The sequence below is a fragment of the Lagenorhynchus albirostris genome, chromosome 1 (genome assembly GCF_949774975.1).
Source record: "Lagenorhynchus albirostris chromosome 1, mLagAlb1.1, whole genome shotgun sequence".
Lineage (NCBI taxonomy): Eukaryota > Metazoa > Chordata > Mammalia > Artiodactyla > Delphinidae > Lagenorhynchus > Lagenorhynchus albirostris.
Genome location: NC_083095.1, coordinates 39,303,244 through 39,321,530, shown reverse-complemented (window position 1 = coordinate 39,321,530; position 18,287 = coordinate 39,303,244).

The following is an 18,287-nucleotide window of genomic DNA, read 5'->3' as shown; positions in this document are numbered from 1 at the left end:
AAATTGACTTGGGGTGTACAGTTCTATGAATTTTAATGCATATATAGATTTAAATAACTGTCACTACAATCATGATTCAGAAAAGTTCCATCTCCAAAACTCTCTCATGCTGCTCCTTTGTAGTCAAGTTCCCCTCCCACCTCTAGCCCCTGGCAACCAGTAATCTGTTCTCTCTATATAAAGTTGTTCTTTTTCCAGAATGTTATATACCTAGAATTATACAGTATGCAACTTTAGAAACTGGCTTTTTTCATTCAGCGTAATGCCTTTAAGATTCATCTATATTGGTACATATATCTGTTCTCTCTATATAAAGTTGTTGTTTTCCAGAATATTATATACCTAGAATCATACAATATGCAACTTTTAGAAACTGGCTTTTTTCATTCAGCATAATGCCTTTAAGATTCATTTATATCATTGCGTGTATCAATAGTTCATTTTTTTTTCTTGCTGAGTAGTATTGCATTGTATGGGCATAATACAGTGTGTTTATCCATTCAAGTGTTGAAAGACATTTGTTTATTTTTATTTTTTGGTGACGGTGAACAGAATTGTTGTAAACACTCACATGCAGGTTTTTGTGTCAACATTAAGTTTTGATTTCTCTAGGGTAAATACCTAAGAGTGAACTGCTGGGTCATATGTACATGTATATTTATAAGAAACTACCAAACTGTCGTCCAGCTTGTAATATTCTGCATTTTCTCAGGCAATGCATGAGGGTTCCAGTTGCTCTGTATTCTTGTCAGCACCTGGTGTTGTTAGTATTTTCCATTTTAGCCATTCTAATTAGTATAGAGTGGTATCTCATCCTGGTTTTAATTTGATTTCCCAGAATTCCCTGGCTAATGGCTAGTAATATTAAACATCCTTTTATGGGCTTATTTGCCTTCTGTATGTGATCTTTTGTGAAGTCTTTTGTCTATTTTTAAATTGGGTTGTTTGTTTTCTTACCATCAAGCTTTGAGAGGTTTTATATATATATATATATATATATATATATATATATATATATATATATAAAGTTACAGAGCCTTTGTTGTATATGTAATTTCCAAAAAATTTCACCGGTCTGTGTCTTGTCTTTTTACTTTCTTTACTGTCATTTTAAGAACAAAAAACTTTAAATTTGAAGAAGTCTAATATATCAATTTTTTTCTTCTCTGATTGTACTTTTTGGTGTCATGTCTGTAATCTCTTTTCTTAACTCAGGTCATGAAGATTTTCCCCATATTTTCTTCTAAAAGTTTTAGAGTTGTGGGTTTTATATTTACATCTCTGATCATTTTGACTTAAGTTTTGTTCAAGGGATAATATTTAGGTCAAAATTCATTTTATTTTTTATGCATGGATTATCAACCGATTGTTCGAAAAGACTATCCTTTCTCCATTGAATTTCCTTTGCACCTATTAAAAATCAATTGGCTATTTTTCTGGGAGTTTACTTCCAGACTCTAGTCTATACCATTGATCTATCTGTCTGTCCTTTCACCAGTATCGCACTGTCTTAATTACTATAGCTTTATTTCATACTCAATAATGGGTAGTGTGATTCCTCCAACTTTATTCTTTCTTTTCAAAATTGTTATGGCTATTCTGCTTCCCTTTCCTTTCCATATAAATTTTTAAATCAGCTTGGCTAATTCTACCAAAATTCTGCTGGGGATTTTATTAGAATTACATTAAATCTATAGATCAATATGGGGAGAGAAAATTGAGATCTTTGCTATGATGAGCCTTCCAGTCTATGAACAAAATGTGTTTCTCTACTTAGGTCTTTGAATTTTTCATCAGTGTTTTATAGTTTTTATTTTTAATTTTTTAAATTAAAATTTTATTTATTTATTTTTGGTTGTGTTGGGTCTTTGTTGCTGCATGTGGGCTTTCTCTAGTTGTGCAAGTGGGAGACACTCGTCGTTGCGGTGCATGGGCTTCTCATTGTGGTGGCTTTTCTTGTCGTGGAGCACAGGCTCTAGGTGCATGGGCTTCAGTAGTTGTGGCACACAGGCTCAGTAGTTGTGGTGCACGGGCTTAGTTGCACTGCAGCATGTGGTGTCTTCCCGGGCCAGGGATCAAACCCGTGTCCCCTGCATTGGCAGACGGATTCCTAACCACTGCGCCACAAGGGATGTCCCTATAGCTTTTAGCACATAGATCCTGCCCATGTTTTTTTAGATTTATTCCAAGGTATGACATATTTTTGGAGCTATTGTAAGGGGGATTATTTTTTATCTCTTTCCAGGTATTCATGGTTGTATATTAATTGTCAAATTACCATGCACTTAATGGCTTTAAATGATGAAAATTTATTATCCTACAATGCTATAGGTCAGAAGTCCAACGCAGGTCTCATTGGACTAAAATCCAAGGTATCAGGAGGGCTGCATTTCTTATTGAAGGCTCTAGAGAACAATCTTTGCCTTCTCCAGATTCTAGAGGTCAACCACATTCCTTGGTCATGCCCCCCTTCCTCCGTCTTCAGAACCAGCAATGGCAGGTCAAGTCTTCTGACCTTGCATCTGTCCTTTCATCTCTTTCTGACCTTAGCTGGAAAATGTTCTCCAACTTTAAGTGCTCATGTGATTATATTGGGTCCACCTGGATAATCCAGGATAACCTCTCTATCTCAAGATCTGTAACCTTAATCACATCTGTAAAGTCTTTTTTTCTGTGTAAAATAACATAGGCAGGTTCCAAAGATTATGCCGTGGACATCTTTTGAAGACCATTATTCTGCTTAGCACAGCTAGTATATAGAAATTTGGCTGATATTTTGTGTTGACTTTGTGACCTTGCTAAACACAAACACATTTATTAGTTGTAGTTCTTTCTTTTTCTTTTCTCCCTCCCTCCCTTCTTTCTTCATTTCCTTTGTTTCCCTCCTTCCTCTCTCCCTCCTTCCCTCCCTCCCACCTTCATTTTTTTCGTTTCTTTTCTTTCTTTCTTGTTTTATACACAATCATATGATCTATGAATGGGGAGAGCTTTATTTCTTTCTTTTCAATCTGGATGATCCCTTCTACATCTTTTTCCTTTGGATAGAATCTTGAGTGTTGAATAGAAGTTGTGAGAATTGACATTATTGTCCTGTTGTTGATATCAGGGGGAAAACATTTGTTTTTTCTCCCTTAAGCATAATGTTAGCTGTATGTTTTTATAGATGCCCTTTTTTTTGCTGAGGTTTTCTTTTCTTTTTTCTTTTCTTTTTCTTTCTTTCTTTTTTTTTTTAGCATAAGTAGACATTGAATTTTGTCAAATGCTTTTTCTGTATCAATTAATGGGATTATCTGGGTTTTCTTCTCTGGGCTTTAATGTAATGGATTCTATTGACTGAGTTTTATATGTTGAATCAGCTGTGTGTTCCAGAATAAACCACAATTGGTCGTAATGTATTTTCTTTATATATTGCTAGATTTGCTATTTTTTGGAGGACTTTTACATCTATGTATATGAGGGATATTGGTCTACAGTTTGCTCATACTGCTTTTGTCTGGTTTTTGTATTAGGGATATCTGGCCTCATAATAGGAGTTGGGAAGTATTGCCTCTTCTCATATTGGATTGGCCAAAAAGTTCGTTCAGGTTTTTCTGTACGATATTACGGAAAAAACCAAACGAACTTTTGGCTGACTCAGTATTTTCTGGAAGAGTTTGTGTAGAATTGGTGTTAATTCTTCCTTAAATGTCAGGTAGAATTCTCTATTAAAATAATATGGTCCTGGAGATTACTCTTTTGGGAGCTTTTAAATTATGTATTGAATTTCTTTAATAGTTGTAGGACTTTTAAGATTATATTTAATTTTAAGTGAGTTTCTGGTTGATAGTCTCTTGTTCTTAAAGAATTGTAAATTGTATACTCCCTTATTATCCTTTTAATGTCTATGGAATCTGTAATGATATTTTCTTTTATTCCTAATATTGGTAATTGTTTAAGTGCACTTGAAAAAATGTATATTTTTCTCTTGTTGGGGGAGTGTTTTGCACATGTCAATTAAATTCACTTGGTTGTTGGTGGTGTTCAGTTCTTAAGTATCCTTGCTGATTTTCTATCTACTAATTCTGTCTGTTACTGAGACAGGGAGGTTGTAATCTCCAGCTATAATTATGGATTTGTCTATTGCTCTTTCACTTTCTGTCAATTTCTAATTCATGTGTTTTGAAGCCTTGTTGTTAAGTACATGCCCATTTTGGACTGTTATGTCTTCCTGGTGAAGTGACCCTTTATCATGTGATATCTCTTTTTAATCCCTGGTCTCAGAAATCTGTTTTGTCTGTTATTAAAATAACTACTCCAATTTTCTTTTGATTAGTGCTTACATTTTATATGTTTTTCCATCCTTTTCATCTTTATCATTATATTTAAAGTGTGTTTCTTGTAGACAATATGTAGTTGTATTTTTAAAAAATTATATTCTGGCTATCTCTGCCTTTCAACTGGTGTGTTTAGATAATTTATGTTTAATATAATTTTTGGCATGTTTGGATTTAGGTCTAGTATTTGATGGTTTTTTTCTATTCTGTTTTTTGTTCCCAGTCCCCTTTTCTGCTTTATTTTGGGTTAATTGAACGTTGTTTTATCATTTTATTTTAAGTTTTCTGTTGTGTTTTAGATAATAACACACACAAGTTGATCTACAGATAGATACTTGACTTTACATGATATACTTAGAATTAATATTTTACCACTTCAAGTGGAATGTAAAAAGCTTGCCATCATCATTTAGAGCTATTTAACCTTCCCACTTTATGTCATATCAATAGTTTTCTTATGAATTATATCTATAAACAATGACAACGCAGTCAGACAGTGTTTTAATTTTTCCGTTCAACCATCAAACATATTTTACAGACTTCAAGAAGAGAATAGTCTATTATATTTACCACTTCTATTGCTCCTTTTCATTTCTTAGGCTCCACTTTTCTTCCTCCTATCATTTCACTTGTGTTTGAGGAATTTCCTTTAACTATTCTGTTGGAATAGATCTGGCAACCAATTACTTCATGTTCCTCCATTGGAGGAGCTCTTTATTTCACCTTAATTTCTGAAGGATACTTTTGCTGGATATATAATTCTGGGTTGACATTTATTTTCTTTAAGCACTATAACAATGTTCTACTTCTTTCTGACCTCCATTATTTTTGGTGAGAAATCTCAGCCATTTAATTCATTGTTTCTCTAGGTAATGCAACATTTTCCTTGACTTTCACTATTTTTCTTTGTCTTTAGTTTTCAGCAGTTTATTGTGTGTCTGGGTGGAGATTTCTTTCAGTATCTTTTTGAGGGTTTGCTGAGTGTTAATCCTTTTGGTATTGTCTCCCAGATCACTTAAACCTTGTTAATTATTTTCAATCTTTTTTATGTTTTTCACATAGAATAGATTCGATTTTCCTGTCATCAAGTTCATGGACTCTTTCCTCTATTTATCATCATTCTGCTATTAAAACCATCCAGTGCCTTAAAAACTTTTACTATTGTCTTCAATTTTCAAATTTCCATTTGGTTCTTATTTATACATTTTATTTCTTTGCTAAGACTCTCTATATTTCCATCCATCTTAAGAGTTTTGCCCTTATTTTGGAGAATATTTTTTATAATTGCTGTGTTACAGCCAGTTGGACACTTATAACACCTTTGTCATCTCACTGATGGCACCTGTTGATTTTCTTTTCCCACATGAGTTGAGGTTTTCTTGGTTCTTCATCTGCCAAATAAGTTTGGATTGTATCCAGGCCACTTTGGGTATTCTGTGATGAGATTCTGGGTCTTATTTAAGTCCCATGGAAAATGTTTATTTTTGTTTCACCACCCAGTTGACCCAGTTGATTTCAGACAAATCTTCTGTAGCTTGTGATTTCAATGGAAGTTTTGTATTCAAATTCTTTGCCATATTATTCTGATCTGTCCCATGTGGGTGCCACCCAGTGACCAGTCTTAGACTCAGGAGATGGTTTATCACTTAGTTCACTTCGAGCTTTAAAGGATCAGATCCACACATGTACTTCTCAGGAGTGTGCAGAAAATTAACAGATAATTTTATGGGGTCATTATTCCGATCTCTTCCCTCTCCATGATCTCTCTGGTACTTTCTGCCTGTCATAATCCTTTGAGTTTCCTGGACAGAAAGCTGGGCCTTTATTTACCATGGTCTACCACATACTTCCCTTGGGAAAATGGAGAAAGAAAAAGAGACAATAGGGATTTACTATACACTCTTGGGGCCACAGATCCTTGGATCAAACTGGAACATTCCCCTGCATTTTAGGCACCTGCTTGCCTCTGTTTCTGCCACTGTCAATGCTGCTACCCACATGGGACTGTCTTGTCACTGGAGGGTAAGAAGATGAAGGAAGAAACACCCCAGATATCTCTTCCACTCCCTCTGAGAATTAGGAAGCCCCTTTCCCATTCTTGTAGACAGAACTAGAGGGCTTCTTCAGGAGCTGTTTCTATCTGTGCCCATGGTCACTTTTGGGATTTGGGCTGCTTTAAATCCAGACTGAGGCGTCCTGGGGGGAAAATTAGTAAACTCACTGTCACTTCATTAGTGCTTTAAATTTTGGTGTTCTGTTCCAATCTACCTGCTACTAATTTTTTCTTTTAAAGACTTTGTTTTTTTTCAGAGAAGTTTAGGTAAACCACAAAATGGAGAGGAAAGTACAGAGATTTCCTATATATCCTCGGCCCCCACAAATGCATATCTTCCTCCATTATCAGCATCACTTACCAAAGTGACATATTTATTACAATTGATGAGCCTACATTGACACATCATAATTGGGAATCATAATTCCCAAAGTCCATAGTTTCCTTTAGGGTTCACTCCTAATGTGTACATTCTATGGATTTCAACAAATTTATATAACATAATCCATTGCTATGGTATAATATAAAGTATTTTCACTGTCCTAAAGATCCATTGTGCTCAACCTGTTCATCCCTCCCCACACCCAAACCCCTGACAATCACTAATTTTCTTTTTTGTTTTTTTTACTATCTTCATAGATTTGCCTTTTCCAGAATGTCATTTGACCCTTGAACAGCACAAGTTTGCACTGCATGGGTCCACTTATATGTAGATTTCTTTCAATAGTAAATACCACAGTACTACAGTACTACATGATCCAAAGTTGGCTGAATCCATGGATATGGTGGAGGAACCATGGATACTGTGGACTGACTACAGTTACATGTGGATTTTCAACTGCATGGAGGGTTGGTGTCCCTAACCCCCACGTTTTTCAAGGGTCAACTGTAGTTGGTATCATACAGTGTATAGGCTTTTCAGATTGGCTTCTTTCACTTAGTAATTTGCATTTGAGGTTCTTTCATGTCTATTCATGGCTTGATAGCTCATTTCTTTTTAGTACTGAGTAATATTCCAGCACAGATGTACCACAGATTATTTTTCCGCTTACCTACTGAAGGACATTTTGGTTGCTTCCAAGTTTTGGCAGTTATGAATAAAGTTGCTATAAACATCCTTGTGCAAGTTTTTGTGTGGACAGAAGTTTCAGCTCCATTGGGTAAGGTCTAAGGCAAGTGATTGCTGGATTGTGTCATAAGAGTATGTTAATTTTGTAAGACACCAACCGTCTTCTAAAGTAGCAGTATCGTTTTGTATTCCCACCAGTAATGTGTGATAGTTTCTTTTATCCACATTCTTGTCAGCTTTTGGTGGTGTTAGTGCCTGGATTTTGGCCATTCTAATAGGTATGTAGTGGTATCTCATTGTTTTAATTTGCATTTCCCTGGTGATAGATGATGTAGAGCATCTCCCCATATGCTTATTTACCATCTGAGTATCTTCTCTGATGAGGCGTCTGTTAGGTCTTTGGCTCATTTTTTAAGAGTGGGTTGTTTTTCTTATTCTTGAATTTTTAAAGTTCTTAGTATATTTTGGATAACCATTCTTTATCAGATGAATCTTTTGCAAATATTTTTTTCCACTCTATGGCTTGTGATTTCATTCTGTTTTCTCATTTTCATTTACAGGACAAAAGTTTTTAATTTGAATGAAATAAATTTTTTAGTTATTTATTTTATGGATTGTGTCTTGGTGTTATATCTAAAATTCATTGCCCTACCCAAGGTCATCTAGGTTTTCTCCTATGGTGACTTAGAGGAGTCTGGAGTAGTTATATTCACATTCAGGATGACACTTGTCAGCTGGGCTCAGGCTGGAAAGCAGCTTACCCCACAAGGTCTCCTATTACTGATAAAATATTTGGATGGACCATGTTAATTTGTCCTGCTCCATGTTGGTCTGTACTTTATACATGAGCATTATTGGTAGTCATTCTATCACTAGAGGACAGCTTTCCAGCAGTTGGCTGTTTTGTGCTTAGCTATAGAACCAAAATCTCCAATAGCGGTCAGATTCTCATTTCAGCTCCTAATATGGCATTCAGGCATTATATTGAGGTTTACAATTTTTGTTATTACCTTGAGCTGAGCAGTGACTAACTGGTAAGCTTCCTCCCTTGAGTCTCTTCATTTGGCTGTGCATGAGTAAGGTTCTTCAAACCTTTACTCTGTTCAGTTTTCTGATGTAGAATTGATAGGTAGTTAATGCTTCTACCCAAATACTTAATTTAAAAAAGGAGGGGAGTGGTGGGTTGTGCAGCTAATGGCTTCACAGGTGAATTTTGGAGTGAGGCAGAAATGGAACATGCTATTATTAACTCTCACTCATAGAACCTTCTATCACATTTTTAATAATATTTGGTTGACTCAGGGTTGGGTCTCCCTGGAAGTAAGCTTGGACTTTGGATCCTAGCTAACTGAACATTGCAGTAAGCAATTGTCTCTCAAAGTCTCTTTCTTTCTCTGAGAGAATTCTAGTGGGAAATCTGTATACTGAGCAGCATTTCTCCCATAACACCTGGGTGATTTGGAATGATTGTGATGCTTGGTGGGATGAGTTTGTGCACAGAGGGAAAAGCAATCTGTTACCGCAAACATGCCTCCAGTTTCTGTTACCCAGTCCCCGGGGACTAGGGTTTTATAAATACTAATACTACGGGCTTGCCAGATTAATTTCAAGATAAGCTGCCTAATTGACACAGTGTTCCTGTGAAAAATCTGCCATTATTCATTTTAGCATCCTTATTCCAGAAAAAAAATTACATAGGCCCTCAGGAGCAAACCCAGGGTTTACACTTATGAGCCATTCTGAGTTCTCATTCATGTCAGTCTGGTCTCCATCCTTGGAGACTTCACTACCCTGGGAAGCTCAGGACCTGCTCATTGTGCCCCTCCTGCTGCTTGACTCCCATTGACAGACTGCTCTCTGTTTCTTTTCCTGCCATACTTAAATGTCTAAACCCTGGATTCCTCTCTTTTTAAAATTTTATTTATTTATTTGCTTATTTTTTAACATCTTTATTGGAGTATAATTGCTTTACAATGGTGTGTTAGTTTCTGCTTTATAACAAAGTGAATCAGTTATACATATACACATATACCCATATCTCTTCCCTCTTGCTTCTTCCTCCCTCCCACACTGCCTATCCCACCCCTCTAGATGGTCAAAAAGCATCGAGCTTATCTCCCTGTGCTATGCGGTTTTTTCCAACTAGATATTTTACATTTGGTAGTGTATATATGTCTATGCCACTCTCTCACTTTGTCCCAGCTTACCCTTCCCCCTCCCTGTATCCTCAAGTCCATTCTCTAGTAGGTCTGCGTCTTTATTCCCGTCTTGCCCCTAGGTTCTTCATGACCATTTTTTGTTTTGTTTTTTAGATTCCATACATATGTGTTAGCATACGGTATTTGTTTTTCTCTTTCTGACTTATTTCACTCTGTATGACAGACTCTAGGTACATCCACCTGACTACAAATAACTCAATTTCGTTTCTTTTTATGGCTGAGTAATATTTCATTGTATATATGTGCCACATCTTTACCCATTCATCTGTTGATGGACACTTAGGTTGCTTCCATGTCCTGGCTATTGTAAATAGAGCTGCAATGAACATTGTGGTACATGACTCTTTTTGAATGATGGTTTTCTCAGGGTATATGCCCCGTAGTGGGATTGCCGGGACATATGGTGGTTCTAATTTTAGTTTTTAAAGGAACCTCTATACTGTTCTCCATAGTGCCTGTATCAATTGACATTCCCACCAACAGTGTATGAGTGTTCCCTTTTCTCCACACCCTCTCCAGCATTTATTGCTTGTAGATTTTTTGATGGTGGCCATTCTGACCGGTGTGAGGTGATACCTCATTGTAGTTTTGATTTGCGTTTCTCAAATGATTAATGATGTTAAGCATTCTTTCAAATATTTGTTGACAATCTGTATATCTTCTTTGGAGAAATGTCTATTTAGGTCTTCTGCCTATTTTTGGATTGGTTTTTTTTTTTTTTTGATATTGAGCTGCATGAGCTGCTTATAAATTTTGGAGATTAATCCTTTGTCACTTGCTTCATTTGCAAATATTTTCTCCCATTCTGAGGGATGTCTTTTCATTTTCTTCATGGTTTCCTTTGCTGTGCAAACGATTTTACGTTTCATTAGGTCATATTGGTTTATTTATTTTAATCTATAAAAGCTTTATTAATTTTTTTTTTTTTTTGGCGGTACACGGGCCTCTCACTGCTGTGGCCTCTCCTGCTGCGGAGCACAGGCTCCGGACGCACAGGCCCAGCGGCCATGGCTCATGGGCTACTCGCTCCATGGCATGTGGGATCCCCCCAGACCGGGACATGAACCCACGTCACCCGCATCGGCAGGCAGACTCCCAACCACTGCGCCACCAGGGAAGCCCTAATCTCTTCTTTTTTTTTTTTTTTTTACATCTTTATTGGAGTATAATTGCTTTACAATGGTGTGTTAGTTTCTGCTTTATAACAAAGTGAATCGTTATACATATACATATGTTCCCATATCTCTTCCCTCTTGCGTCTCCCTCCCTCCCACCCATCCAGGTGGTCACAAAGCACCGAGCTGATCTCCCTGTGCTATGCGGCTGCTTCCCACTAGCTATCTATTTTACGTTTGGTAGTGTATATATGTCCATGCCACTGTCTCGCCTTGTCACAGCTTACCCTCCCCCCTCGCCATATCGTCAAGTCCATTCTCTAGTAGGTCTGTGTCTTTATTCCCGTCTTACCCCTAGGTTCTTCATGACATTTTTTTTTCTTAGATTCCATATATATGTGTTAGCATACGGTATTTGTCTTTCTCTTTCTGACTTATTTCACTCTGTATGACAGACTCAACATCCATCCACCTCACCACAAATAACTCAATTTCGTTTCTTCTTATGGCTGAGTAATATTCCATTGTATGTACGTGCCACATCTTCTTTATCCATTCATCTGATGATGGCCACTTAGGTTGTTTCCATGTCCTGGCTATTGTAAATGGAGCTGTAGTGAACATTTTGGTACATGACTCCTTTTGAATTATGGTTTTCTCAGGGTATATGCCCAGTAGTGGGATTGCTGGGTCATATGGTCATTCTATTTATAGTTTTTTAGGGAACCTCCATACTGTTCTCCATAGTGGCTGTACCAATTCACATTCCCACTAGCAGTGCAAGAGTGTTCCCTTTTCTCCACATCCTCTCCAGCATTTATTGTTTGTAGATTTTTTGATGATGGCCATTCTGACCAGTGTGAGATGATATCTCATTGTAGTTTTCATTTGCATTTCTCTAATGATTAATGATGTTGAGCATTCTTTCATGTGTTTGTTGGCAATCTGTATATCTTCTTTGGAGAAATGTCTATTTAGGTCTTCTGCCCATTTTTGGATTGGATTGTTTGTTTTTTTGTTATTAAGCTGCATGAGCTGCTTATAAATTTTGGAGATTAATCCTTTGTCAGTTGCTTCATTTGCAAATATTTTCTCCCATTCTGAGGGTTGTCTTTTGGTCTTCTTTATGGTTTCCTTTGCTGCGCAAAAGCTTTTAAGTTTCATTAGGTCCCATTTGTTTACTTTTCTTTTTATTTCCATTTCTCTAGGAGGTGGGTCAAAAAGGACCTTGCTGTGATTTATGTCATAGAGTGTTCTGCCTATGTTTTCCTCTAAGAGTTTGATAGTTTCTGGCCTTACATTTAGGTCTTTAATCCATTTTGAGCTTATTTTTGTGTATGGTGTTAGGGAGTGATCTAATCTCATACTTTTACATGTAGCTGTCCAGTTTTCCCAGCACCACTTATTGAATAGGCTGTCCTTTCTCCACTGTACATTCCTGCCTCCTTTGTCAAAGATAAGGTGACCATATGTGTGTGGGTTTATCTCTGGGCTTTCTATCCTGTTACATTGATCTATATTTCTGTTTTTGTGCCAGTACCATACTGTCTTGATTACTGTAGCTTTGTAGTATAGTCTGAAGTCAGGAAGCCTGATTCCTCCAGCTCCATTTTTCGTTCTCAAGATTGCTTTAGCTATTCGGGGTCTTTTGTGTTTCCATACAAATTGTGAAATTTTTTGTTCTAGTTCTGTGAAAAATGCCAGTGGTAGTTTCATAGGGATTGCATTGAATCTGTAGATTGCTTTGGGTAGTAGAGTCATTTTCACAATGTTGATTCTTCCAATCCAAGAACATGGTATACCTCTCCATCTATTTGTATCATCTTTATTTCTTTCATCATGGTCTTATAATTTTCTGCATACAGGTCTTTTGTCTCCTTAGGTAGGTTTATTCCTAGATATTTTATTCTTTTTGTTGCAATGGTAAATGAGAGTGTTTTCTTGATTTCACTTTCAGATTTTTCATCATTAGTGTAAAGGAATGCCAGAGATTTCTGTGCATTAATTTTGTATCCTGCTACTTTACCAAATTCATTGATTAGCTCTAGTAGTTTTCTGGTAGCATCTTTAGGATTCTCTATGTATAGTATCATGTCATCTGCAAACAGTGACAGCTTCATTTCTTCTTTTCCGATTTGGATTCCTTTTATTTCCTTTTCTTCTCTGATTGCTGTGGCTAAAACTTCCAAAACTATGTTTAATAAGAGTGGTTTGAGTGGGCAACCTTGTCTTGTTCCTGATCTTAGTGGAAATGCTTTCAGTTTTTCACCATTGAGGACGATGTTGGCTGTGGGTTTGTCATATATGGCTTTTATTATGTTGAGGAAAGTTCCCTCTATGCCTACTTTCTGGAGGGTTTGTATCATAAATGGGTGTTGAATTTTGTCGAAAGCTTTCTCTGCATCTATTGAGATGATCATATGGTTTTTCTCCTTCAATTTGTTAATATGGTGTATCACGTTGCTTGATTTGCATATATTGAAGAATGCTTGCATTCCTGGAATAAACCCCACCTGGTCATGGTGTATGATCCTCTTAATGTGCTGTTGGACTCTGTTTGCTAGTATTTTGTTGAGGATTTTTGCATCTGTGTTCATCAGTGATACTGGCCTGTAGTTTTCTTTCTTTGTGACATCTTTGTCTGGTTTTGGTATCAGGGTGATGGTGGACTCATAGAATGAGTTTTGAATGTTCCTCCCTCTGCTATATTTTGGAAGAGTTTTGAGAAGGATAGGTGTTAGGTCTTCTCTACATGTTTGATAGAATTTGCCTGTGAAGCCGTCTGGTCCTGGTCTTTTGTTTGTTGGAAAATTTTTAATCACAGTTTCGATTTCAGTGCTTGTGATTGGTTTGTTCACATTTTGTATTTCTTCCTGATTCAGTCCTGGCAGTTTGTGCATTTTGAAGAATTTGTCCATTTCTTCCAGGTTGTCCATTTTATTGGCATAGGGTTGCTTGTAGTAATCTCTCATGATCTTTTGTATTTCTGCAGTGTCAATTGTTACTTCTCCTTTTACATTTCTTATTCTATTGATTTGAATCTTCTACCTTCTTTTATTGATGAGTCTGGCTAATGGTTTATCAATTTTGTTTATCTTCTCAAAGAACCAGCTTTTAGTTTTATTGATCTTTGCTATCGTTTCCTTCATTTTTTTTCATTTATTTCTGATCTGTTTTTTGATTTCTTTCCTTCTGCTAACTTGGGGTTTTTTTTTTGTTATTCTTTCTCTAATTGCTTTAGGTGCAAGGTTAGGTTGTTTATTCGAGATGTTTCCTGTTTCTTAAGGTAGAATTGTATTGCTATAAACTTTCCTCTTAGAACTGCTTTTGCTGCATCCCATAGGTTTTGGGTCGTTGTGTCTCCATTGTCATTTGTTTCTAGGTATTTTTTAATTTCCTCTTTGATTTCTTCAGTGACCACTTCGTTATTAAGTACTGCATTGTTTATCCTCCATGTGTTTGTATTTTTTCCAGATCTTTTCCTGTAATTGATATCTAGTCTCATAGCGTTGTAGATGGAAAAGATACTTGATACGATTTCAATTTTCTTAAATTTACCAAGGCTTGATTTGTGACCCAATATATGATGTATCCTGGAGACTATTCCATGAGCACTTGATAAAAATGTGTATTCTGTTGTTTTTGGATGGAATGTCCTATAAATATCAATTCAGTCCATCTTGTTTAATGTATCATTTAAAGCTTGTGTTTTCTTATTTATTTTCATTTTGGATGATCTGTCCATTGGTGAAACTGGGGTGTTAAAGTCCCCTACTATGAATGTGTTACTGTTGATTTCCCCTTTTATGGCTGTTAGTATTTGCCTTATGTATTGAAGTGCTCCTGTGTTGGGTGCATAAATATTTACAATTGTTATATCTTCTTGGATTGATCCCTTGATCATTATGTAGTCTCCTTCTTTGTCTCTTCTAATAGTCTTTATTTTAAAGTCTATTGTCTGATACGAGAATTGCTACTCCAGCTTTATTTTGGTTTCCATTTGCATGGAATATCTTTTACCATTCCCTCACTTGCAGTCTGTATGTGTCTCTAGGTCTGAAGTGGGTCTCTTGTAGACAGCATATATATGGGTCTTGTTTTTGTATCCATTCAGCCATACTGTGTCTTTTGATGGGAGCATTTAATCCATTTACATAAAGGTAATTATCGATATGTGTGTTCCTATTCCCATTTTCTTAATTGTTTTGGGTTTGTTATTGTAGGTCTTTTCGTTTTTTAGTGTTTCTTGCCTAGAGAAGTTCCTTTAGCATTTGTTGTAAAGCTGGTTTGGTGGTGCTGAACTCTCTCAGCTTTTGCTTGTCTGTAAAGTTTTTAATTTCTCCATCAAATCTGAATGAAATCCTTGCTGGGTAGTGTAATCTTGGTTGTAGATTTCTCTCCCTCATCACTTTAAATATGTCCTGCCAGTCCCTTCTGGCTTGCAGAGTTTCTGCTGATAGATTAGCTGCTAACCTTATGGGGATTCCCTTGTGTGTTATTTGTTGTTTTTCCCTTGCTGCTTTTAATATGTTTTCTTTGTATTTAATTTTTGACAGTTTGACTAATATGTGTCTTGGCATGTTTCTCCTTGGATTTATCCTGTGTGGGACTCTCTGTGCGTCCTGGACTTGATTGACTATTTCCTTTCCCATATTAGGGAAGTTTTCAACTATAATCTCTTCAAATATTTTCTCAGTCCCTTTCTTTTTCTCTTCTTCTTCTGGAACCCCTATAATTCAAATGTTGGTGCATTTAATATTGTCCCAGAGGTCTCTGAGGCTGTCCTCAGTTCTTTTCATTCTTTTTTCTTTATTGTGCCCTGCAGTAGTTATTTCCACTATTTTATCTTCCAGGTCACTTATCCGTTCTTCTGCCTCAGTAATTCTGCTATTTATCCCATACAGAGTATTTTCAATTTCATTTATTGTGTTGTTCATCATTGCTTGTTTCATCTTTAGTTCTTCTAGGCCCTTGTTAAATGTTTCTTGCATTTTCTCTGTTCTATTTCCAAGATTTTGGATCATATTTACTATCATTATTGTGAATTATTTTTCAGGTAGACTGCCTATTTCCTCTTCATTTGTTAATTCTGGTGGGTTTTTATCTTGCCCCTTCATCTGTTGTGTGTTTTTCTGTCTTCTCATTTTGCTTATCTTACTGTGTTTGGGGTCTCCTTTTTGCAGGCTGCAGGTTTGTAGTTCCCATTGTTTTTGGTGTCTGTCCCCAGTGGCTAAAGTTGGTTCAGTGGGTTGTGTCAGCTTCCTGGTGGAGGGGACTAGTGCCTGTGTTCTGGTGGATGAGGCTGGATCTTGTCTTTCTGGTGGGCGGGTACACATCTGGTGGTGTGTTTTGGGGTGTCTGTGGACTTATTATGATTTTAGGCAGCCTCTCTGCTAATGGGTCGGGTTACATTCCTGTCTTGCTAGTTGTTTGGCATAGGGTGTCCAGCACTGTAGCTTGCTGGTCGTTGAGTGAAGCTGGGTGCCGGTGCTGAGATGGAGATTTCTGGGAGATTTTCACCATTTGATAGTATGTGGAGCTGGGAGGTCTCTTTTGGACCAGTGTCCTAAAGTTGTCTCTCCCACCTCAGAGGCACAGCACTGACTCCTGGCTGCAGCACCAAGAGCCTTTCATCCACACGGCTTTCACTCTGCCCTAGTCTCTAAGCTCCCGACCCTGCTCCTCAGGCTGCGTCACTGTGTCCATTTGTTTATTTTTGTTTTTATTTCTATATCCCTAGGAAGTAGGTCAAAAGGGGTCTTGCTGTGATTTATGTCATAGAATGTTCTGCCTGTGTTTTCTTCTAAGAGTTTGATAGTGTCTGGCCTTACATTTAGGCCTTTAATCCATTTTGATATTTTTTTTGTGCATCGTGTTAGGGAGTGTTCTAATCTCATACTTTTACACGTACTAGTCCATTTTCCCAGCACCACTTATTGAAGAGGCTGTCTTTCTCCACTGTATATTCTTGCCTCCTTAGGCAAGAGAAGGTGACCATATGTGCATGGGTTTATCTCTCAGCTTTCTATCCTGTTCCATTGATCTATATTTCTGTTTTTGTGCCAGTACCATACTGTCTTGATTAGTATAGTTTTGTGCTATAGTCTGAAGTCCAGGTGCCTGATTCTTGCAGCTCCATATTTTTCCCTCAAGACTGTTTGGCTATTCGGGATCTTTTGTGTCTCCATACAAATTTTAAGATTTTTTTGTTCTAGTTCCATAAAAAATGCCCTTGGTGATTTGATAGGGATTGGACTGAATCTGTAGATTGCTTTGGGTAGTATAGTCATTTTCACAATGTTGATTCTTCCAATCCAAGAACATGGTATATCTGTCCCTCTATTTGTGTCATCTTTAATGTCTTTCATCAGTGTCTTATATTTTTCTTCATACAGATCTTTTGTATCCTTAGGTAGGTTTATTCCTAGATATTTTATACTTTTTGTTGCAGTGGTAAATGGGAGTGTTTTCTTAATTTCACTTTCAGATTTTCCATCATTAGTGTATAGGAATGCAAGAGATTTCTGTGCATTAATTTTGTATCCTGCAACTTTAGCAAATTCATTGATTAGCTATAGTAGTTTTCTGGTAGCATCTTTAGGAGTCTCTGTATATAGTATCATGTCCTCTGCAAACACTGACAGCTTTACTTCTTCTTTTCCAATTTGGATTCCTTTTATTTCTTTTTCTTCTCTGATTGTTGTGGCTAAAACTTCCAAAACTATGTTGAATAATCATGGTGAGATTGGGCAACCTTGTCTTGTTACTGATCTTAGTGGAAATGGTTTCAGCTTTTCACCATCGAGGATGATGTTGGCTATGGGTTTGTCATATATGGCGTTTGGTATGTTGAGGTAAGTTCCCTCTATGCCTACTTTCTGGAGGGTTTTTATCATAAATGGGTGTTGAATTTTGTCAGAAGCTTTCTCTGCATATACTGAGATGATCTTATGGTTTTTATCCTTCAGTTGGTTAATATGGTGTATCACATTTATTGATTTGCTTATATTGAAGAATCCTTGCATTCCTGGAATAAACCCCACTTTATCATGGTGTATGATCCTTTTAATGTGCTGTTGGATTCTGTTTGCTAGTATTTTGTTGAAGATTTTTGAATCTTTGCTCATCAGTGATATTTGCCTGTAGTTTTCTTAGTGACATCTTTGATTTTGGTATCAGGGTGATGGTGGTCTCGTAGAATGAGTTTGGGAATGTTCCTCCCTCTGCTATATTTTGGAAGAGTTTGAGAAGAATAGGTGTTAGCTCTTCTCTAAATGTTTGATGGAATTTGCCTGTGAAGCCATCTGTTCCTGGACTGTTGTGTGTTGGAAGATTTTTAATCACAGTTTCAATGTCAGTGCTTGTGATTGATGTGTTGATATTTTCTATTTCTTCCAGGTTCGGTCTCAGAATGTTTTACATTTCTAAGGATTTGTCCATTTCTGCCAGGTTGTCCTTTTTTTTTTTAACATCTTTATTGGGGTATAATTGCTTTACAATGGTGTGTTAGTTTCTGCT